The 24,510-nt window shown below is 49.3% G+C and overlaps 3 non-coding genes across 3 annotated transcripts; all 3 read right to left on the bottom strand.

Annotated features, from left to right (window-relative positions):
• Window positions 1-593: 593 nt before the first annotated feature.
• On the bottom strand, window positions 594-666 carry TRNAI-AAU. The gene has a single exon. It is a non-coding gene; the product is annotated as a tRNA-Ile (tRNA).
• Window positions 667-11,242: 10,576 nt separating this feature from the next.
• Window positions 11,243-11,330, bottom strand: TRNAS-GCU. The gene has a single exon. It is a non-coding gene; the product is annotated as a tRNA-Ser (tRNA).
• A 4,405-nt stretch (window positions 11,331-15,735) lies between these two features.
• On the bottom strand, window positions 15,736-15,807 carry TRNAC-GCA. The gene has a single exon. It is a non-coding gene; the product is annotated as a tRNA-Cys (tRNA).
• Between the last annotated feature and the right edge of the window lie 8,703 nt (window positions 15,808-24,510).

Here is a 24,510-nt window from a genome sequence, read left to right as displayed (position 1 = left end):
CTTCTCCTGGGCTGCAAGTAGCCACCACTGGGAAGACAAGAGGCAGGCACAGGATTCTGCAAGGTAAGTGTCCCACAGCGCCGTGATGGACGGTGTGATGAAGGTAAGTCTTCCCGAGGTACGATGGAATGTAATGCAGCGAACCACTGGCCAGGCGGTCGGGACGAAGGGCAGTCACTGGAGGTACAAGCTTGTGAGTGACTCCTGAGCACATGGCCCCTTCCCCTTTTAAGGACCTGCTCCTCATGGCCTGCGACTGGAGATGACTTGGCTGCATCTGGTGGGTCACACTCCACCTTGGGCAGTGTCCATGCTCTGGGTGTGTGATCACTGCCTAATGAGAGTCCCAGACACCTTGTCTATCGAGCAGCTCTTCTGATCTTCCAGCTGTTCAACCAGCCCCTTCATCCCACAAGCATTCCAGGAGGGAGCGGGACGGGGAGGGGGAAAGCCACTTCACAGGCATTCAGAGAGGGAGAGGAGACAAAAATGGGAATGGGGAAAGTATAACAGACCTATTGAGCATAGAAATCACTGCTGCTCCTACAACAGCAGGGACAAGCCACTCGGAGCTGGGAAAAATTAAGCCCTCATGTTTCTGCCTGGTTTTGAACCAGGGACCTTTTGCATATTAGGCAAACATGATAACCACTACACTACAGAAACTCTATTGCAGGGCTCTGCCCCTCTCTTCATAAGAACAGAACAATGGCCAGACTGGGTCAGACCAAAGGTCCATCCAACCTCATATCCTATCTGCCAACAGTGGCCAATGCCAGGTGCCCCAGAGGGAGTGAACCTAACAGGTAATGATCAAGTGATCTCTCTCCTGCCATCCATCTCCACCTTCTGACAAACAGAGGCTAGGGACACCATTCCTTACCCAGGCTGCCTAATAGCCATTAATGGACTTAACCTCCATTAATTTATCTGCAAAAATAGTGAGGAGTACTTGTGGCACCTTAGAGACTAACAAACTTATTTGAGCATAAGCTTTCGTGGGCTAAAATCCACTTCATCAGATGCATACAGTGGAAAATACAGCAGGAAGATATATATATACAGAGAACATGAAAATGGGTGTTGCCATCCACACTATAATGAGAGTGAGCAGTTAAGGTGAGCTATTATCAGCAGGAGAAAAACTTGTAGTGATAATCAGGATGGCCCATTTCCAACAGTTGACAAGAAGGTGTGAGTAACAGTAGGGGGACAAATAAACATGGGGAAATAGTTTTACTTTGTGTAATGACCCACTCACTCCCAGTCTTTATTCAAGCCTAATTTAATGGTGTTCAGTTTGCAAATTAATTCCAATTCAGCATCTCTCGTGGGAGTCTGTTGTTGAAGGTTTTTTGTTGTAATATTGCGACGTTTAGGTCTGTAATCGAGTGACCAGGGAGATTGAAGTGTTCTCTGGCTGTGTTTGAATGTTATAATTCTTGATGTCTGATTTGTGTCCATTTATTCTTTTATGTAGAGACTCTCTGGTTTGGCCAATGTACATGGCAGAGAGGCATTGCTGGCACATGATGGCACATATCACATTGGTAGATGTGCAGGTGAATGAGCCCCTGATGGCATGGCTGATGTGATTAGATCCTATGATGGTGTCCCCTGAATAGATATGTGGACAGAGTTGGCAATGGGCTTTGTTGCAAGGATAGGTTCCTGGGTTAGTGTTTTTGTTGTGTGGTTGCTGGTAAGTATTTGCTTCAGGTTGGGGGGCTGTCAGTAAGCAAGGATTGGCCTGTCTCCCAAGATCTGTGAGAGTGAGGGATTGTCCTTCAGCATGGGTTGTAGATCCTTGATGATGCACTGGAGAGGTTTTAGTTGGGGGCTGAAGGTGATGGCTAGTGGGGTTCTGTTACTTCCTTTGTTGGGCCTGTCCTGTAGTAGGTGACTTCTGGGTACTCTTCTGGCTTTGTTAATCTGCTTCTTCACTTCAGCAGGTGGGTACTGTAGTTGTAAGAACGCTTGATAGAGATCTTGTAGGTGTTTGTCTCTGTCTGAGGGGTTAGAGCAAATGCGGTTGTATCTTAGAGCTTGGCTGTAGACAATGGATTGTGTGATGTGGTCTGGGTGAAAGCTGGAGACATGTAGGTAAGTACAGCGTTCAGTATGTTTCCGGTATAGGGTGGTGTTTATGTGACCATCGCTTATTAGCACAGTAGTGTCCAGGAAGTGGATCTCTTGTGTGGACTGGTCCAGGCAGAGGTTGTAGGTAGGATGGAAATTGTTGAAATCATGGTGGAATTCCTCAAGGGTTTTCTTTTCCATGGGACCAGATGATGAAGATGTCATCAGTGTAGCACAAGTAGAGTAGGGGCATTAGGGGACGAGAGTTGAGGAAGCGTTGTTCTAAGTCAGCCATAAAAATGTTGGCATACTGTGGGGCCATGTGAGTACCCATAGCAGTGCCGCTGACTTGAAGGTACACATTGTCCCCAAATGTGAAATAGTTATGGGTGAGGACAAAGTCACAAAGTTCAGCCTCCAGGTTTGCTGTGACATTATCGGGGATACTGTTCCTGACGGCTTGTAGTCCATCTTTGTGTGGAATGAGGATGGAGCGTCTACACAACCAGACAATCCTGCTGTCAGGGTGCCAATGCCTGAGATGATGGGGCATCCAGGATTTCCAGGTTTATGGATCTTGGGTAGCAGATACAATAACCCTGGTTGGGGTTCTAGACTGTCTTATTGCCAAGGGACGGAGAAACTCAGCCAGCCGCAGGGGGTGCATAACACCATCCTAGTGTTGGGGTGACAGCGCCTCTGGGATCCTGACACCCCTATTGGTTCCACTGCTGGTTGTTTTCCTTTTCCGGTGGGACTTTGGGCAAGTTGCTCCCCCCTCTAGGGCTCCGTCCCCAGCAGGCAAATGGGGATTTCGTACCTTCCCGCTATTGGAAAGTGCTGGGAGAATCCCCCAGCCAAAGCTGCTCTGACAGCGCTAAGCAGCATCTGACCATTCAAGATCGGAGCGCACTGCCCAGGAGGAGGAGTGTTTGGCTCTGGGGTTTCACTTCAGCCCAGTCTAGAGAGAGAGGCCCAGCCATGGGGTTTGGCTCAAGAAGACCAAGTCTCCAATTCGTTAAGGGCGTTTTGAATTCCAATCCTGAGCTCCAAAGTGCTTGGTGTCATTTGCACATTTTAGAAGCAGGCTCTCCACTCCATTTTCCAAATCATTCATGAAACTATTGAATAGCACCGGACCCCGGACTGATCCCTGCTGGACCCACGAGGTGCCCCCTCTCCGTTGGGCAGCCAAACCTGGAGATGGGCCCTTGGAGTCTGGGCTTTCAACCAGTTCTGCACCCTCATGACAGTGATTGCATCTAGACCGCATTTCCCTGGTTTGCTTGTGAGAATGTCCTGCGGGACTGTGTCAAAAGTCTTAGTAACCCCGAGATAGATCCCATCTACTGTTTACCCACCTCCACTAGGCCCGGAACCCTGCCAAAGAAGGAAAGAGGCTGGGTTTGGGATGATTTGTTCTTGACAAATCCATGCTCACTCGTCCTAAGAATCAAATTATCCTGTAGGTGCTGCTGACAAACTGATTGTTTAAGAATATATTCCAGTATCTCTCCAGCTATGGAAGTGAGGCTAGCTAGTCTGCAAGTCCCAGGGGTCTCTTTGTTCCCCTTTGAAAGATAGGTCCTGTCTTGTTCATGGATGGGAAGGGATGTTCTTTTTCAGGGATCTCAGACGAGAACTGGGGCACAACACCTGGTTTGTTAAGGCCACAAAAATGGAGTCAGGAACCTCTTCTCTCCTGCTGGCAAAGAACCCCAGGTACCGAAAAGACAGAGACTCACATCCCTGAATGGGCTTTAAGAAAGGCAGTGGTTAAAAAGCTTGGCCCCGACCATTTCTTGTTTCCACAGACTAGACATTTTAGCAAACTTTAGAATTCCTTGGTGCTAAACACCGTGAAACTCCCCTTTCTCCTTCACAGAGGGTTTTAACGCCCCTTATCTCACTCAGGCTCACGACTGCCCAGAGTTTGAGAACTGTCCCTGTTCCCATTGGACAGATGGGGAGGAGCCTGAGGTCCAGAGAAGGGAAATGACCTACCCAAGGGCCTACACAGCAAGGCAGTGGCAGAGCCAGAAAGAGAAGCCACCAGTTCCGACTCCTGTTCTAACAGACAAAAAAAACTCCAGAGGCAGGGATAGAGCCCAGGAATTGAAATGGTGGGGAAATTTCATCTAAACCATTTCTGTCAGAAAATCCCATTCAGACTAAACCAGTTTGTTTCTCAAAACCATAACAAGTGGGATGAAAGTTCTTTGCAAAAAGATTTTGTTCAAAACAAAAGCATCTCCTGTTTGTCACAGTGCGTTAAATTGTCTCGTCGCACACAAAGAGGAGACACTTCGATCTCAAACATTAGATAAGATGCTTCAATCTGAGCTAAGTCATTGCTGCTCTTAACAATTTAAAAATAAAAAATACAAATAAAATAGACTGTTTCAGCTATTCTATTATGTCATAATCTGCTCTGAGTAAACGTGATAGGACACCTCATATTATGCACTACTCCTAGTGACACTCTCCAATGGATCCCCATCCTTCACCCACCATGAGGTAGGTAGGAGCGGATCATCATTATCCCTACTTGAAAGAGGGAGAAGCTAAGGCTGAGAAAGGAGAATTGACTTGTCTTAGGTCACACACCCAGTCAGTGGCAGAGTTGGGAATAGGACCCAGGAGCCCTGATTTTCAAACTAACCATCGGCTCTTGAATTTCAGACATTGAAAGACCTGAATAAAATGCTCTCAGATGAGCTCCAGACCAACAACAGTGCACAGGAATTATTCTGCAAGTATTTGAGGAGAACTGCAGTGTTAGAGAGAATCATGAACTGCTCAGAGACCATTAATGTAGAGAAGCAGCAAAATTCGTCAAACATAGAACTGGTTCTGACTTATTTCCTTGGTCTTGAAAGAGAACAACAAGGACCTGAGTCTCCTCCCAGTCGATAACCCCCTGCTCAGCCAATCAGGGTAGAGACTGAGGAAGGGAGGCTGAGGGTTCTCACCAGAGAGCCCAAAGGATGGCCCAGCTCACTGGTGGGGATCAAATACAATTCAGAATAAAATTCGGCCTCCTTAAGCTTGTGTTTTCCATGCCTAGAATTCAACTCTCACCAGATGGATCAGACTGAACAGGTTTCAAACCTCCAGGAGGCTCTTACCTTCTAAACAGGGACAGCTGTTTTCTAGTAAAATCCCTAAAAGGGAAGGAGAAAACTCGAAAGAGGTTCCTCGTGGCGCTCATGTCCGTGAACCCGAATACTCTCTCAGTCCTCAAAGAGAGACCTGGAGAAGGAGACTTGCTGGAGCAAAGCCACAGGGGTCTCTGAGGTTTCCCCGGCCCCTCACCCCTGTCCTGCCTGGCTGATGTCAGCATCTCTCTGTGAGGTCACCACCTCCCCACCACCTTGGACCAATAGGCTGAGGTCCTGCAAAAGACCTTTGTGATGTCACTGCCACACCCCTCCCTTGCTGTGCCAATGTCCTGCCCCTGGCCAGGCACTTTGGAGGTTTGAGCTACTCCAGGTGGATCACCTCACTCAAGGAGCGTTCGTTCTAGGCAGAACTGACACCAACTTGTCTGGCTGGGGTGTTCCCTGGAAGCAGAGCACAAGTTTGAAATACGGGCAGCATAGAGCCAATATTCATAACGTCAACTACAAAAATGATACACATCTAGAGATAGCATCATTATAATCAGCCAATCAGAACCTCTCCATAGACCCCCTTACACGACAACCTTTCGACAATATTGGCTGCAAATATAGAACCGTGGTCACAGCAGTGATCTATACAGTTACAGATTATGTCAATAACATTACAAGAAGTGACACGGCATCAGTGAGACTGACACTGGAATACTGCCTCCAGTTTTGGTGTCCTCATGTGAAAAAGATGTTGTGAAATTGGAGCTGGGGCAGCAAAGAGCCACCAAATGTTCTGAGGGCTGGAGAAAAATGCCTTCCAGGGAGCTATTGAAAGAGCTCAAGCTGTTTAGCTGATCAAAAGAAGATTGAAAGGTGACTTCATTGAAGTGTTGAAGTGCCTTAATGGAGAGAAAAGATTGGGTATTAAAGGGCTCTTTAATTGAGCAGAGAAAGGCCTAACAAGACCCAATGGCTGGAAGATGAAAAGAGACAAATTCATATTACAACTAAGGCACAAATATTCAACAGCGAGGATGATTCACCACAGGAACAAGCTACCAAGGAAAGTGGTGGATTCGCCATCTCTTGATGTCATTTCATGAAGACTAGATGCCTTTCTGGAATGTGTTTGCCCCAAAAGTAGCTCTTGTGTCATACAGGAGGCCTGTGATATGCAGGAGGTCAGATTACATGCTCTAATGGTCTCTTCTGGCCATGAAGTCGACTAATTTCTGAAAAACTGAGTGCAGCATTGGGAGCAGCGTCTGATGTTTTCAGTCTAGCCGGCTTGCTGCCTAGAACGAACGCTCCTTGAGTGGGGTGATCCACAGGGAGTAGCTCAAACCTCCAAAGTGCCTGGGCAGGGGCAGGACATTAGCACAGCAAGGGAGGGGTGCGGCAGTGACATCACAAAGGTCTTTTGCAGGACCTCAGACTATTGGTCCAAGTTGGTGGGGAGGTGGTGACCTCACAGAGAGATGCTGACATCAGCCAGGCAGGACAGGGCGAGGGGCCAGGAAACCTCAGAGACCCCTGTGGCTTTGCTGCAGCAAGTCTCCTTCTCCAGGTCTCTCTTTGAGGACTGAGAGAGTATTCGGGTTCACGGACGTGAGCGCCAGGAGGAACCTCTTTCGAGTTTTCTCCTTCCCTTTCAGTGATTTTACTAGAAAACAGCCATCCCTGTTTAGAAGGTAAGAGCCTCCTGGAGGTGTGAAACCTGTTCAGTCTGATCCATGTGGTGACAGTTGAATTCTAGGCATGGAAAACATGAGCTTAAGGAGGCAGAATGTTATTCTGCACCTGAGATTTTGTCCCTTAGAATCACTGGGGACATTAGGGTTTGTCCTTTTTGTTTCCCCTTTTCCTCCCTCCCTCCCTCCCTCCCTTCTCTTTGTGTCTTGCTTCTTTTGTCCTTTTTCCTTTTCTCCTCCCAACACCAGGAGGTAGGAGTGTGTGTGTGTGTGTGTGTGTGTGTTGCGGGGGAGTGCTCTGCAGCTCCCACTGTGGGAGCTCCACCCAAAAATGTGGGGCTGAAATAGTGCTCGGGCAGTGATCCCCACCAGTGACCTGGGCCATCCTTTGGGTTCTCTGGTGAGAACCCTCAGCCTCCCTTCCTCAGTCTCTACACTGATTGGCTGAGCAGGGGGTTATTGACAGGGAGGAGACTCAGGTCCTTGTTGGTCTCTTTTAAGACCAAGGAAATAAGTCAGAACCAGTTCTGTGTTTGATGAATTTTGCTGCTTCTCTGCATTAATGGTCTCTGAGCAGTTCATGATTCTCTCTAACATTGCAGTTCTCCTCAAATACTTGCTGAATAATTCCTGTGCACTGTTGTTGGTCTGGAGCTCATCTGAGAGCACTTTTTTCAGGTTATTCAGTGTCTGAAATTCAAGATCCGATGGTTAGTTTGAAAATCAGGGCTTTTGGGTCCTATTCCCAACTCTGCCACTGATTGGCTTTGTGACCTCAGACAACTCAATTCTCCTTTCTCAGCCTCAGCTTCTCCCTCTTTTAAGTAGGGATAATAATGATCTGCTCCTACCTAGCTCAACACACTCACTCTTCCCCAAGACACACACACTGTCTCTCCCCACATACAAACAGTCTCTATCCCGCCACGCACACTGCAGTTGAAAAGCAGCTGGTAATCTAGTAAGATGCCCGTGGAACGGTGGGATAGAGAAACCTGCATCATGTGATGCTGTACCAGCCCATGAGGCATTGCAAACCCTTCCCAAAACACCCTGCAGCCAGTTGCACAGTGGGATAGTTACCCACAGTGCACTGCTCTCTGTTGCCATCCAAGAACTGCTAGCAGGGATGTGCTCTGGGGACACAAGGGGCATAGGGAGGACATTCAATAGCTGTTTTATTAAAACACTTTAACTAAAGCAGCAATGCCGGGGGGTTGGTGGCTCCTTTCTTTCCTCACCCTGGAGTAAACTCAGCTTTTTATTCCATACTTGATAACTCATGGAATAACAACAGATGACCGAAGAAAGACGTGGACAAGGTGGGTCTCAGGGGAGGGGCAGAGAGGTTCGAGCGGTGGGCAGAGCAGGTCTCGGAGGTGGGGGCAGTGGGCAGGGCAGGTCTCGGGAGAGGCAGAGAGGTGTGAGTGCTGGGCAGGGTGGGTTGCAGGGACAGGTCAGAGCGGTGACGGCTGGCGGGCAGACCTTGTGGTAGGGGGTGGAGAGGCACGAGCAGCAGGCAGGAAGGCCTTGGGGGAGGAGAGGAGCAAGCGAGAGGTGGCTCAGCCGTCCTCAGCCAAAGAGGAAGAGCGGGGGTGGGAAGTGGCCAAACAGGAGCAAGGGGGGAGCACAGGTGGGGCCTCAGAGAGAGGAGAAGGGTGGTGGGGGCAGTGCCATGGTTGGCACCAATGGGCCCCCCACTTCTAGGGAGCTTCCAGCGCTCACACCCAGCCTCCCCAAATGCAAGAGCCATGGGCCACCTATTCTCTTCATCTTCACTAACCAAGCCCCTCCCCAAGCTATGTTGATGGGAGAAGCCCTCCTGTTGGCACAGCGCTATCTGCACCGGGGTTAGGCTGATATAACTGCATTGCTTAGGGAGGTAAATTTTTTACACCCCTGAGTAATGTAGTTACACCGATCTAATTTTGTAGTGTAGACCTGTCCAAAGAACCTTGGGAGTAAAACTTCCCCTGCTCCTCTGCTTTACTGAATTCAAACACCAGCAAAGCTTGTCAGGCCCAGATGGAGGTTGGCAGAGAGTCAGGTGTGTGCAGACATGATCCCTTCAGCAACTCTAGGCACCATGGCTTAGCTGGCTAAAACCACTGTTTTGTATACAGGAGATCCTGGGTTCAAGTTCCAGTGGTACCTTATTGAGTTGCTTTTGGGGCACCTGGTACTGGCTACTGTCAGAAGACAAGATTCAGAGCTAGATGGACCGTCGGTCTAGCCTAGTGTGGTTTTTCTTATGGTTTAAATTACACTCACAGACACTGAGGATAGAGTTACTGAAAGTTTGGGAGTTAGGAGCTGATAGGTCAGTGGTCCAGTCCCCTCTCAGACAACCCCGTCCCTCTGGGACAGGGGCAGGTCTGAGCAATCACACCAAATGCTCATTGTGGCTGTCAGAATCTGTGGGCAGCTCGTTTAGTTTATGCCGAGGGTGGAGTCCTGTTTTGTGCACCGTGTCTGAGAATGAAAATCCTAAACCGCCCTTTGAAATAACAAAAGCAGCAGGACGTGTTTCTGTCCCTGCCCCAGAGCAGACAGACCAATGGAGAAATGCCATGAGTCCAGGGTAATACTCCCTGCGGTTTTACCATTTCCACTTGCTAAACTCCTCCCAACCTTCTGGGCTCCTGGAGCAGGGGACTGAGCCTGAGCCGAGACACGGACACTGCAACTTTACAGCCCAAGCCGCATGACCAGATTAATGTGACACAGGCCAGTCGTGGGTGTTTCATTGCACTGGAGACGTAGCCTAATGTTATGTCTGCACTGCGATTAACACACCCAGGGCACCTGTCGCAAAGCCCGGGTCAGCTGACTCAGGGTTATGGGGCTTGGGCTGCAAGAGTAAAAAATTACAGTGCAGACAGATGGTCTTGAGCCCAACCTCTGAGACCCCACGAGGGGTGAGGGTTTCCGAACCCAGGCTTCAGTGTGAACACAAATATCTGCACCACAGTTTTTAGCCTCTCAGCTTTAGTTTCATGAGGTCAGCTGGTCCAGGCCAGCCCTGCTGCCCTCTTTATCCCAGGAGAGATGGACTCTCAGGGTACGTCTCATACCTCTCATGTGGCGCCATGGGGTTCGAAGGGGAATGATCCGTAGTAGCCGTCTGTGGGTCCGTGGGCGTTGCCATCCCGGACGAGCCCCCAAATTGTCGGAGAAAAACTCAGTTCTCGCTTTTTGTTTGGGTGCAGCAAAATCAAATACTTTATTATTTCTCCAGTAATTACAATGGAGGGAGAGAGTGCCATAGGACACAGGGTCGCCTCAGTCCCAGACAGGTCTCTCAACTGGTAAACAATTACATCAAGCCTTTATACCTTTGTTACAGACAATTTCTAGCAATCATGGAAACAGTAAAAAGCAACAAATACATTTTGTTTATACATAGCAGAAAGGCTTATCTTATTTGTCTCAATCCTAAGAAAAACAAGCCTGCATTTTGGTTAGTGATTGCAAGGTCGTAATAACTTTGTACACAGTTCCTGTCCTCTCGCCTCGCACTATCTTTGCTCCTACAAGTCTCACGTCATTAGGGTTACAGTATGGCCTGACTCTTGCTAACTGACTGACACGCATTAAAATCCCCTTCAAATCCTTATTGAAGCTTTCCCTGCTTCCACAGGTGTGACAAGGGAGGAGCCAGACCCGCTGCTGGGCTCCACACTGCCAAGGACTATCCCAGGAACCGTGTACAATGCAGACTTCTCCGAGATAGCACAGCGACAGTGGACACTGCTTGGCTCACATCCTAGCAAAGGTACTTCCTAGCCAGTTGGAAGAAACTATGAAAGGGGGGTAGAGACATCATGAGTTGGCCTCTCTCCCCCACAACTCAACAGCTGGAAATACACCTGGATGACAAAACTGATTCAGTAATCAGAGGAGAATAATAATAGTACATTCAAACCAAAGTCCCCAAACAGACTAGTAGTGGTTTTTCAGCAGAAAATTTTCAGTTTGGGGAATTTTGTTTTCTCAGTCAGACTTTGCCAAGGGAAGCAGAGAGAAAATGGTTGAGTTGCCTCCTTCAGAACAGCTTGGCCTAGGCACTAGCTCTGGTTCACTGTTGTGGCCTTGCTCAGGTTGGGGGTATTTTAATGATCTGGGGAGGTCCCAGGGTGTTTGGGGGAGATTATGAGGCTGTTCCCTTTTGAGATAAAAACTAAGAAATGCAGGACTAGAGAATTTTTTTAAAATTCTGGGATTTAGATATTTTATTTGAAGCAAGGGGGGAGGGGCAGCTGAGATTCTGAGGTTTTTGTTTGCAAGAAGCAACATTGTTTGATCTGTCATTGTACCAAGGGGGGAGATGGTTGTCTGTAAAGGAGAACGAAGACTAAATGCAGCCCATGAGGATGGGATTTGAACCCATGCGTGCAGAGCACAATGGATTAGCAGTCCAGTACCTTAACCACTCGGTCACCTCATCTCAGCTGCTAAGACAGGGACAGGAGGAGAAATCTAAGGCTGGCAGAGATAGGGACACTAAGGAGTTTTTAAATACTAAGCATAATCAGGGGCTGAATGAGCTCCCCCCTCACATCTAGTGAGGAGCTGGGGGAAGACTTCAGGAACAGGCCGTGTTTGCACAGACACCCCTACTCTGCCTAGCTATGCAGCATGATGGGGCCGCTTCCTCAAAATGACCAGTTTGGGAGGATGGTGGGTTGCAAATCACTTTAGAATTGAGTGGAATGAAATGTTATTCTCCTCCCTGTATGAGTGAAGGGCAGTGGAACGTACCTAGGACGTCCTGACGGGGGTGGGGGGGAAGGAATTGCTTTCATTGGACTGCAGAGAAGTGATTGAGGACGTCACCCTAACCCAGTGGTCCCCAAACATTTCACACTGCACCCTCGTATCCATGGCTGTGGCCCCTCGGAAGCCGCGGTCGAGAACCGGGGCTGGGAGTGGGGCCGTTGCTTGCTGGGGAGAGGGGTGCGGACAGGGGTAAGGGGGTCGAGGCCGGGCTGGGAGCCAGGGTCCCAGGCTGAGGGTGGGGTTGGGGAAGAGCTGGGACAGAGTGGGGCTGAGTGGGGCTCCCTCCCTGCCCTTCATGGGGGCTGGCTCAGGCCCTGAGGTGCCCCCATCAATCTTCCTCTGTGTCCCCCTAGGAGTCACGCCCCACATTTTGGGGACCACTGACCCCTACTCGCTAAGCAGGGGCTAGTGATGCCAAAGCCCAGGGAAAGGGAGAACAAGTGCGGGGGCCCCAGCACCGGAACCATGACCCCCCCCACGTCTGTGTGTGGCTCCGCCCCCTTCCACCCACGGCCCCATCCACTGTCACCTCTGCTCCACCCCTTCCCCCACTGGCCCCACCCTGTCACTCCTTTACCCCGGCCCCGCTGCGGCCCCGAGACCAGAGAAGCTCTGTGCCCTGCTGCAGCCCCCGGGCCGTAGCAGGGAGTGGGAGCTCCTCCAGCCCTGGGGCTGACATGGGGGAGACTTTCCCAGGGGGGCCCATTTGGCCAGGGCCCCTAGTCATGGGCCCCACTGTCCCCTTGGCAACGCAAGGTTTGGGGAGGCTGAGCCCCCCCGAGCCTCCATTACGAGCCGCCCAGGCTACCTCTGCTCAGTGGGTGGCCAGTCTCCCTGTGTCTCTGCTGTTCGTGCTGGGGAGCCTGGCCGGCCTTAGGGGTGGGGCCCCCGGCAGCCGCCCTGGGCTCCAGGGGGTCAAAGGGCACCGTGTGGCCGTGCAAAGGTGCTCACTGCTCTCCCCTGCCCCAATGCTCCTCCGTGGCCCCACAGAGGGTGGGGGGAGCGAGGAGCAACACTATGTGCTCCCTGCGTCCTGGTCACTTTCCCCACCTGGGCTGGGCTGTGAGGGGAGCATCAGAAGCTGCTGCTCTCTGCCCTCCCCTGATGCAGCCCGGCTGAGGAAAGTGACCTGGATGCAGGGAGCTCGGATGATGTCCCTTCTCACCCCCCTGCCCCTACTAGGGAAGGCTGCTGTGTGGTGTTTCCATGGCTGCACTTTCAGTGATGCAGGTTTCTCTATCCCATTGTTCCAGGGGCATCCTACTAGATAAAATTGAGCAAGAAATGCTTCCCAGTGGTTTTTAGGACTGGAATTGCTATTTTCAACAGTGATTGCCATTTTTTTTCTAGTTTTGTTTTTTAAAAGGAAGACAGTGATATTGCATTGGCAAATTCCCCATAGAAAAAAAGAATAATAAAGGCACCTCAACTTTTCCTCATTTATGGAGGACAGTCTGATAATATGCATCCAGAGATCCTCCAATCACACAAGCTGAAAATTGTTCCACTTTACTGCAGTTCTGTAACCATGCGGGAACCAGTCCTGTCTGTGTTCTGTGCACATCCAAAATTCCTGCTGAATGATCCGTCCTGGGAGCAAGTTACCAGTGACCCAGGGCAGGGGCAGAAGGAGTGTGCAGGTGTGGGGAGGGGAGCCCAGGGCTGGGGCAGCAGAGGGTGTGTGGTTGAGGGAGCACTGGTGGGGAAGGGGAGCCCAGAGCTGGGGCAGCAGGGGGGTGCGGGTGGGGGGAAGGCCCAGAGCTGGGGCGGCAGGGGGTGCAGGTGGGGGCGGTAGAGCCCAGGGCTTGGGCAGCAAGGGTTATGGGGGGGAGCCCAGGGCTGGGGTGGGGGCAGCCAAACATTTTTTTCCTTGGGGCGGCAAAAAACCTAGAGCCGGCCCTGCCTCCACCCACCGTGAGGTAGGCAGGAGCAGATCATTATTATCCCTGCTCGAAAGAGGGAGAAGCTCAGGCTGAGAAAGGAGAATTGACTTGTCTTAGGTCACACAGCCAGTCAGGGGTAGAGTTGGGAATAGGACCCAAGAGCCCTGATTTTCAATATACCTGCTCCTGGAAATTTCCAATACATGCATCCGACGAAGTGGGGATTCACCCACGAAAGCTCATGCTCCAAAACATCTATAAAGTGCCACAGGACTCTTTGCTGCTTTTGCAAACTAACCATCAGATCTTGAATTTCAGACATTGAATGACCTGAATAAAGAGCTCTGTGATGAGCTCCAGACCAACAACAGTGACAGTAATTATTCAGCAAGTATTTGAGGAGAACTGCAATGTTAGGAGAATCATGAGCTGCTCAGAGACCATTAATGCAGAGAAGCAGCAAAATTCATCAAACATAGAACTGGTTCTGACTTATTTCCTTGGTCTTAAAAGAGACCAACAAGGACCTGAGTCGCCTCCCCAGCTCAGCCAATCAGAGTAGAGACTGAGGACGGGAGGCTGAGGGTTCTCACCAGAGAGCCCAAAGGATGGCCCAGGTCACTGGTGGGGATCACTGCCCGAGCACTATTTTACCCCACATTTTTGGGTGGACCTCCCACAGTGGGAACTGCAGAGCACTCCCCTGCAACAGATGGATCAGACTGAACAGGTTTCAAACCTCCAGGAGGCTCTTACCTTCTAAACAGGGACGGCTGTTTTCTAGTAAAATCACTAAAAGGGAAAGAGAAAACTCGAAAGAGGTTCCACTGGCGCTCACGTCTGTGAACCCGAATACTCTCTCAGTCCTCAGAGAGAGACCTGGAGAAGGAGACTTGCTGAAGCAAAGCCACAGGGGTCTCTGAAGTTTCCCTGGCCCCTCACCCCTGTCCTGCCTGGCTGATGTCAGCATCTCTCTGTGAGGTCACCACCTCCCCACCACCTTGGACCAATAGTCTCAGGTCCTGCAAAAGGCCTTTGTGATGTCACTGCCACACCCTCCCTTGCTGTGCTAATGTCCTGCTCCTGGCCAGGCACTTTGGAGGTTTGAGCTACTCCCTGGGGATCACCCCGCTCAAGGAGCGTTCGTTCTAGGCAGCTAGCCGGCTAGACAGGGAAACATCAGACGCTGCTCCCAATGCTACACTCAGTTTTTCAGAAATTAGTCGACTTTATGGCCAGAAGAGACCATTAGAGCATCTAATCTGACCCCCTGCATATCACAGGCCTCCTGTAGGACACAAGAGCTACTTTTGGGGCAAACACATTCCAGAAAGGCATCTTGTCTTCATTAAATGACATAGGAGATGGAGAATCCACCAATTTCCTTGGTAGCTTGTTCCTGTGGTGAATCATCCTCGCTGTTGAATTTTTGTGCCTTAATTGTAATATGAATTTGTCTCTTTGCAGCTTCCAGCCATTGGGTCTTCTTATGCCTTTCTCTGCTAGATTAAAGAGCTCTTAAATACCCAATCTTTTCTCTCCATTAAGGCACTTCAATGAAGTCACCTTTCAATCTTCTTTTCATAAGCTAATCAGGTTGAGCTCTTTCAATAGCTCACTAGAAGGTATTTTTTCCAGCCCACAGAAGATTAGGTGGCTCTTTGCTGCCCCAGCTCCAATTTCACATCTTTTTCAAATGAGGACACCAAAACTGGAGGCAGTATTCCAGTATCAGTCTCACTGATGCCGTGTCACCTCCTGTGACGTTATTGACATAATCTGCAACTGTATAGATCACCGTTGCGACCACTGTTCTATATTTGCAGCCAATATTACAGAGAAGTGGTTGTGTAAGGGGTCTATGGAGAGGTTCTGATTGGCTGATTATAATGATGCTATCTCTAGATGTGAATCATTTTTTGTAGTTGACATTATGAATATTGGCCCTATGCTGCCTATATTTCAAGCTTCTGCTCTGCTTCAGGGAATGATACCTTTGTTTAATTGATGAAAACATAAACTAGACACTTAGAGGCTTGGAACTGATTTCAGCTGATGGACAGGTTTGCTAGGTTTTTATGCATTTGGACAGCGAAATGTGGAGTGTTCACATTCATTTCAAGCATCCTCGTATGGTGGAGCTCCTGAACATAATGGAGAATGGAAATAAAAAAAAATTTCTTTTCTTTAAGAGGGCACTTGGGTTTGAACCAAGGACCATTTGATCTGCAATTAAACACTCTACCACTGAGCTATACCCCCATTACAACAGGAGTATGGAATTGTGATCTCCAGGACTTTGAAGGACAGACCCTGCTTCATCGAGCTCCTGTGCCATTCCCAGACCACAGGTGGTTTTAAAAATGGGGTTTGATTAAACTTCTTAAATGTGGTAAACACCACAGCTTGCACACCCACTGATATAGCTTCTCCCCATGACAGAGCTGCCACCTCCTGGGGAAGTGGATTGACTACACCAACAGGAAAACTCTCCCCCCTCAGCATGGAGCAGTGGTTCTCAAGCTGTGGGTCAGGACCGCAAAGTGGGTCGTGACCCTGTTTTAATGGGGTCACCAGGGCTGGCATTAGACTTGTTGGGTCCTGGGGCTGATGCCAAAAGTCTGAGCCCCCCCACCCAGGGCTGAATCCCTCAGGCTTTGCCCCCCCCCCCCCCAAGTGGGGGGGCTTGGTCCTTCTTTACAGGGCTACGTATTAAGTTATTTTGGCAGGAGGTTGCAGTGAAAGGACATTTGAGAAACCCTGGCACAGAGCATCTCCATTACTGAGCTGCAGCAGCCTAGACTCACTGTTTAAAACATTGACTTGACCTTAGTCTCTGAATATGTCTAGGCTTGGCTCCCTATGGCACCATGGGTGATCAGACACTGACAGTACAGCCATGGAGACACCACACACCAGCCTTGTCTAGCTGGCAAGGATCAAACCTTCATAGAAAGACACCCATGGTTTTCTAGCCCAGCTACCTAAGGCCTCAGCCACAACCACTTAACACAGGGGCCTTTCTACACTCTGGTTCTGTTCTCACTGAAGGGTCATTACAAATTGTTTGCTCAGACCAGCTGCCCCAGCACACTCACTGCTGTGCAGCTCTGTACGTGTGGCCATGGCTGAACAGCCAGAGTTCCTGCCCATTTCCCTACTGGCTGGAGCATGATTAGAGTGTGTTTGTGGTTAATGATGTTGCTGTAGATTGTTCATTCCTGCCTTGGCAATTCAGACAGTCCCTTTTCCCATTGTATTGCCAGCACCTCTGGGAGTCCAATAACAGAGGCAGGTTTTCTCTGGGCATTGAGATTTTTGCGGGCGTTGGTGGCTCCTTTCTTTCCTCACCCTGGAGAAACTCAGCTTTTTATTCCATCCTTGATGACTCATGGAATAACAACAGCAGCATGAAGAGGAGAGTGAATATCTCACTGCCAGGGGGAAGGTGGATGCATTCCCTCTGTCTGACCATTGCCATTGCAGGAGAGAAGGTTTCAGTGGAATCGAATGCCCTGGCTCAGACAATAGACACAGGGAGGTTTTGCTGTTCATGGATCTGTGCAAAGGAAATTGTGTGTCTGTGTGAAAATGAGGAGGGATATGAAATGCCCATGTGGTGGTGCCTAAGGCAAAAGGGAACCCTAGAGGATTAGAACAGGATAAGTTCTCAAGCAACATGTTTCTTACTTTGCCCTTCTGTTAGTTGTGATGATTATCGATGGAAAGATTTTGCCATTGGATTGTGTGTTTACACAGAAATTGACATTTACCAACAAATACGTAATTCTTCCAAGCCTGCCTAGTCTGCTGGTGGTGAGTTTAGAGGGACACACTCACTCTTCCCACCCCCCATGCCAGGCCTGTGCTCTCCAGAATGTCAACTTCCCACAGAGCTGGGATCCTTCCCTCATCTCCCCCCAGACCACTGCCCCACCCCCACTTCTGGGGTCCCCTCCCAACACTGTCCAACTCCCCTGCTGGCAGGATCCCTTCCCATTCCTTTCATTTCCTGCCTCCCCTCTGAGCAAAAGCTCTGCATTGTTCCCACACTGGGAATTGAACCCAGGCCACCTGGGTGAAAACCAGGAATCCAAATCACGAGACCATATGGGACTTGTATAGTCAATAGCATGTTTACACATTCACACCCAATAATTCAAAGTAGCCATTCAAAAAACCTTCAAAACAGACTTCAAAGAGAAATTGCAGAGTTACAATTGATTTGCAAACTTAACACCATTAATTTGAGCTTGAATAAGGACTGGGAGTAGCTGGCTCACGACAAAAGCAATTTTCCCTCTCTTGGTATTGACACCTCCCCATCAATTACGGGGAGAGGACCACATCCACCCTGACTGAATTAGCCTTCAACACTGGTTCTCCTTGTACGGTAACTCCGTCACTTCATGTTCCAATCTATATTTATGCCTCTATCTGCAATTTTCACTCCATGCATCTGAAGAAGTGGGCTTTTACCCACGAACGCTTATGCCCAAATAAATCTGTTAGTCCTTAAGGTGCCACCGGACTCCTCATTGCTTTTAATTCTAAGCTGATCTTAACCCTTTCAGTACCCTTACAAACTCAGATGCTTCTCACCACAGGCTGGCTGGTGGCTTTTCAGCCAGGCTCTCCCCTTTCATCAGCGCTTCAGTTGCTTGGTGTGGGGGTGGCTGTAGATGTAGGTGACAGAGAGAGATAAAGCCTGGCAAATGTCTCTCCTTTTATCATGTCCTTTCTTCCCTCATGGCTTTGCCCCCCTCCCCCCTTCAGAGTCAGGTGAGCATCACTGCGTCTCTCCAAGCAAGTCTGAGCAATTCCCCTGGGGTGTCCTCATGCAGGTGAGTCATTGCATTGTAGCTCCCTTGCTGGGCAATGGCTGTCGATGGGTTGTTTGACACCCTGTCTGGGTGTTGGTTACTTTCCTTGCTGGTGCCACTGGGGAGCTAATATTTGGCTGACTCCCCCACCTTGCAGCACAGTGACAACCACACTGCACAATTCTCATAACTTCATATGCATGAATGGTCTACATCTATGGGTAGAGAAGTGACTTTCAGCAGATCATATCCTTTCCCTGATACCTTACAAGTCATGCTCTATATGTAAGATCACGATGATATGAAAATGAGGATTAAGGGGGTTACAGCTGCTCCCCCAAAGGTATAGAATGTCACACTGAGATTCTATTTTCCTTTGTTCTGTAACAGCATTACAGAGATCCAGTGACTGACCAATGGCATTTCCAAGTGCTAAAATAGCAAGCGATGTCGGTCTCTCATTGGCCATCAGCAACTGAAGATGTGGTTTAATGAGCCGGAGCTTCAAGGCGAGGTGGCTCTGTCCACTGCCTTCCGTTGCGCTGCTGGGCCCCAAGTCCCTGGTGGCCAATATGTGATGCTGGGAGAAGAGAGTGGGGTGGCAAGTGGCGGCAGGACTTTTGCCACCAGGGTCTAGCTGCCCAACTTCCTCCTTGTACTGCTGGCCCCCCGTCGCCTTCAGGTAACCCAGGAACTACGGCAGGAATAGGGCGAGGAAGCAAGTAAAGCCGAGCAAGGAAGGCAAAAGTGAATCTTGTCTTCATGGGCCGCTCGCAATGACGTCCTTTTTCTGTGCCACAGCTGACAACAACATCCCAGACAGAAAAGCAGGAGGCCAAAAAGAAACCGAGCAGCTGCTGAAGTAGTTCAGTTGGGAGCGTGCTAGACTAACAGGCTCTTCTATCCCCCTTTGTGCACAGGTGGGATGTTTTCTGAAAATGCAGCAGTTCCTTTAACTGCCACGAGTCCCTCATTTCAGGCTATGCAGCAGGAAAAGGCAGCATGGGCTTCTGCACTGAGTTGGCCCACCTGCCCTTTCATTCTTCTCTTGCTCTTTGTCAGCAAGGGGAAGAAAAAGAAGCTCTCCCTCAAGCTGGAGTCACAAGGGTGACATAAGGACGACTTCCTGAGCCCCGGCTCCAGTCCTCTGCTCTGCCTGCTGACCTATTGAAGGGCTGTCACCGGTTTGTCCATCGGTCTGTGCTAGGGTGAGCAACAGCCAAGCAGATGGAGTTTCTGTAGTGTAGTGGTTATCACATTTGCCTAACACGCAAAAGGTCCCTGGTGCAGAAACATGCTGGCTTCCTTTTCCCAGATCCCCTTGCTGTTCAGGAAGGCCTCCTCCTTCTCCTATTGGCCTGTCCCTGGGATAACTCCAACCCCCGCATGACAGAGGGTGCTGACAGCAGTGGAGAAAGCACCTTGGTGTCAGGCTGGAGAACCTAGAGGAGTGCGGCGTGTCACCTTTTGGAGGCTTGTGGCTTGGCCTCCTCTGCTGTTGGAGGTTGGCCGGTGGAGGCCGGCTCTTCCTGCTGGCCTCCTCTGCGTGACTTGCCAAAGGAGGAAGTGAGGCAGGAATGGGGGAAAAGAGGAAAGTCGAGCTGAGGAAGGCAGGGCAGAAGCGAAGCACCTCAGTGCGGCTAAGTGGGGTTAGTAGAGCGTCATCATTCGTTCTGCAAAGCCGGGGGAGGTGCGGTTGGCTGCTGGGAGGCAGAATCATGTGCCTGCCTCTTGGCTTCCCAGGGGTGGCTCCTTGCAGCCCAGGAGAAGAGGGGTTCTAGGGGGAAGGAAAAGCAGCAATGGCGAGGCTGAGTGGGCTCCTTTCTGGCTGACATGGTGGGCTGTGGTGGGTCTGGGAGTTGCCTGTAAGCCATAAGTGGACTTGGTGGAGTGAAAACCGCTGCTCCATTCTGGCTGACCTGGGGGCTTGGGAGTGGGGCAGGGCGCTGGCTGTGAGCAAATGGGATCCAGGAAGCCCCAGCCTGCCTCCAGGGGCCCAGTCTTCTTCTTCTCTCCTGTCGTGGGAGCCCGGCCTAGAGCCTGCCCAGCATGCACTGCAGCTCGAGCATTAAGCCTTCCTGTGGCATAACCGAACTACGGCCTAGTGTAATAAGGTGTAAAGTTAAGATTGTGAATTTATCTTTAATTTCCATGGTAACTTACTTTGCTCTTTTATGCCTACCACTTATAATCCTTAAAACTCCATCTTTCTGTAGTTAATAAATCTGTTTTACGCTGTACTGAAACTGGTGTATTTTGCTTCAAGTTCTTGGGAAATCGCAGCTCAATTACAATGCTGGTTCATGTACTATTCACAGTGAGGAGAGGTGGACCCTGCGTAATAAACTCACACTGATCAGGCTTCTGATTAAGGCAAGATGGTATGGTCCAGGGGTGCAAGGCTGCAGAGCTGGGGGAATTGGCGGAGGCTCTCTATCATTAGTGTTATGAGTGGCTGGGAGAAGCATTCATGTAACAGTTGGATGTGTCCCTACCTGTAGATGTCTGTGTAAGTGCAATATCTGCCAGAGATTCACAGCTCCTCACAACATCATAGTGTGAGAGGAGCCCAGGCAGTGGGACACAGGGCTCAGGGTCCCACTGTTCAGGTTGCATCCCATAGATCCCATCACAGACTTTCAACAACCACAGCAGATGTTCACTGAAACAGTGAGAGAGATGGCAAAATAGTGATCTCCAGTGCCTGCAGACATCAAACTATCAGGAATTCTGCGCACAGAGAGGACCCTGCAAGTGGAAAATGCCTTTGGAAAAGACCCTTCTCTCCCCAGCTGTGGTCGTACAGTGCTTAGTGCTCTGCGTTGTGGCCTCAAGAGCCATGGATGCAAGTTGAGTTATGGCGACCTTTTCCTTGTCTCCACGTTTCTTAGGTGCCTCCTTCCAACACTTGTCAGAAAAAACTACCGATTTCTTTTGGAAGCATTGCAAGGCAGAGGCAGTCCTCTCTGTTTCCTCAAAAATTGACCAAAAGGTGGGAGGAGTGGACACATTTCGCAAGGCACTACTGGGTGCTACATCTCTAACCTTGAGGAGCTTGGTTTGTTTTCCTTAACCAAAAGAAGGTTGAGAGGAGATATGATTGCTCTCTTTAAATATATCAGAGGATAAATACCAGGAGGGAGAGGAATTATTTCAGCTCAGTACTAATGTGGACACGAGAACAAATGGATATAAATTGGCAGTCGGGAAGTTTAGGCTTGAAATTAGACGAAGGTTTCTAACCATCAGGGGAGTGAAATTCTGGAACAGCCTACCAAGGGAAACAGTGGGGGCGAAGGACCTCTCTGGCTTTAAGATTAAGCTTGATAAGTTTATGGAGGGAATGGTTTGATAGGAGAACGTGATTTAGTCAATAGGTCAATAACGTGCCACCACTGGTATTTAGTACCGAGGGTCAATGTTGGGATATTGAAAGTCTTTTTCCTGAGTGTCTGGCTGGAGAGTCTTGCCCGCATGCTCGGGGTTCAGCTGATCGCCATATTTGGGGTCGGGAAGGAATTTTCCTCCAGGGTAGATTGGCAGTGGCCCTGGAGGTTTTTTCGCCCTCCTCCGCAGCATGGGGCAGGGTCGCTTGCCGGAGGATTATCTGCTACTTGAAGTCTTTAAATCAGGATTTGGGGACTTCAACAGCTGAGTCAAGGGAGAGAATTATTTCAGGAGTGGGTGGGTCAGCTTTTGTGGCCTGCATCTTGCGGGAGGTCAGACTAGATGATCATAATGGTCCCTTCTGATCTTAAGTTCTATGATTCTATGATCCTCCACTTTACCTGGCAGGTGCCTCTGGGACTTTTCTCCCAGCTGCTCCATTTTCATCAGTGACAATCAAAGGAAGATGACATGACATCTGTGTGCAGACATCCCCAGCGAATCACAAGGGCGTGTGGCGCAGGCTTTTGTGTCGCAGCAATTGCAGTTGAAGCAACCACCATGCTAATGCCAGTCACAGCAGCCTTTTCATCAGCTCCAGGCTTGTGATCTGATTCTTTCCAATGTTTCTCTCCAAAGAAACCTTTTCCTTAGCAAGCAATTACTTGGATACCAAGGGAGGTCTCTTCTGTTTCCCGGAAAGACACAGGAAAATGTGAGCAGAGGAGACAAAAGTCATAGAACAAGGCACCACTGGGATTTGAACCCAGGATCTACTGTTTACTATAAAGGTACTTTAGCCAGCTAAGCCATGGTGCCTGCCTCAATAAAATATTTGCAACTGTTCCATTTGATGGACCAGGACAACACCTGCAAATTCCAAACTACAGACGTTCCCCATTTCCCTCAATACTTGCAAGGAAGAACTGGCAGGCCAAGCCAGGATCTCCTGGTTACTAGGAAGACACTTCAGCCAGCTCTTCCCAAAGATCACTATCCAGAGACCTTTAAACAGCCACTGCAGATGTTCACCGACAAAGAGATGCCAAAATGGAGTTCTCCACTGCCTGCAGCCATCATGCTACCAGGAGTTCTGTGCACAAAGAGGCCCCTGCTGGTGGGAAAGGCTTTGGTAGAGACTCTTCTGACACCACCCGTTCTCATATACTGTTTAGCACTTTGTGTTGTGGCTTCAGCATCCACAGATGCCAGTTCAATTGGGGGACATTTTTCCTGTCTCCACATTTGTCTAATGGCTCCTTTCAACACTTGTCACCAAAAAGACCTGTTTCTTTTGCAAGCGATGTACAGCTAGGCAAAGGCAGTCTTCTCCATTTCCTCAAAAATCACCAAGCTGTGGGGAGAGGAGACACATTCAGCCAAGCTGGATGCTGAATCTCCTCTTTATTCAGCAGGTGTCTGTGAAGGACACAAATCTACACCGTGTAGAGGTCAAGAATAGGACTTTATTACACACAGCGCTGGCAGAGTGTCACCTTGCATATTAGGCTCAGAGACACTGTTAATTAATTAATTACAATAGAATATATAGCTTTTCCATGGGTGGGGGAAAGTGACGGCATAGGCAGTTCCAAACCCTGAGATAGGTTTTGCAGCAAGACAAGATAGCACAGTAGCCAATGGTTAACAGGTTATATAATGCCTCCACCCATGGTCTCAAGTTAACAAGTTAACATTTCATTAATACTTTGATAATGTTATTAGTATAAAATATATGTTGAATTCTGATTTGAGGTCCATAGGAATGGAGCAACTCCTTTGATTGTCCAACAGGTACATTCCTAGGGGTTAAAGCAAAGAAAGAGTGAAAGTATATGGCAATAAAGATTGTTTTCTGTGTGTCTTAAGGCAGGCATTGGTCCCTGGGAAGGGAGGTGGAAGGATGCCATATCTTATACGGACGTGCCAAGTTTTCATAAACTCAAGGTTGGCTCTGTGGGAAAAATGTCTCCCTACAGAAGAGACTAACACAATAGGAAGAGGGATTCTTTGTTCAGTCTGCAACTCTGAATAAGACACAATTCTTTAGTTCTTAGCTCCAACACCTGGCAATTTGCTGACCAGGCCTACCTTAGCAAGCAAGGCTTTCTGGTTACCCCAGCTTTCTCTTAGCTGGTCACTATTTGCTAGGCCTCTGGTCCTTGACCATACTCTGGACTTTGGGTCTGGAAAAGAGCTGGCACAATCCATAGACCAGGTTGTTATATAAAATGCACATGGATTTGAACCCTTCACATACAGTAATGGCAAAGTTCTTGGTTCAGGCTTGTAGCAGTGATGGAATAAACTGCAGGTTCAAATCAAGTCTCTGGAGTACATCCCCAGCTGGGATGGGTCATTAGTCCTTTGTACAGAGCTTCAGTTTGTAGCAAAGTCTCTCCAGGTATGAAGCAGGATTGAAGACAAAATGGAGATGAGGCATCAGCCTTTTCTAGTCTCTTGCCATATGGTCTTTGCTTTCTTTGTCCCAAGGACACTCTATCCAGCACGTGGCACAGAAAAACCTTAGAGTTCTGTCCATAGGCAGGTCCCTGCAGACCTTGCTGAGTCACAAGACATATCTGCCTTCTCTCAATGGGTCGATTGTATAGCTGATGGTCCTTAATGGGCCATCAAGCAGGCTAGGCAGAACTGACACCAACTTGTCCGGGGTGTTCCCCAGAAGCATATCACAAGTTTGAAATACAGATAGCATACAGCCAATATTCATAACGTCAACAACAAAAATGATACA

The sequence above is a fragment of the Mauremys reevesii genome, linkage group 14, assembly GCF_016161935.1.
Source record: "Mauremys reevesii isolate NIE-2019 linkage group 14, ASM1616193v1, whole genome shotgun sequence".
Lineage (NCBI taxonomy): Eukaryota > Metazoa > Chordata > Testudines > Geoemydidae > Mauremys > Mauremys reevesii.
This window is presented reverse-complemented; position numbering and strand designations above follow the sequence as displayed.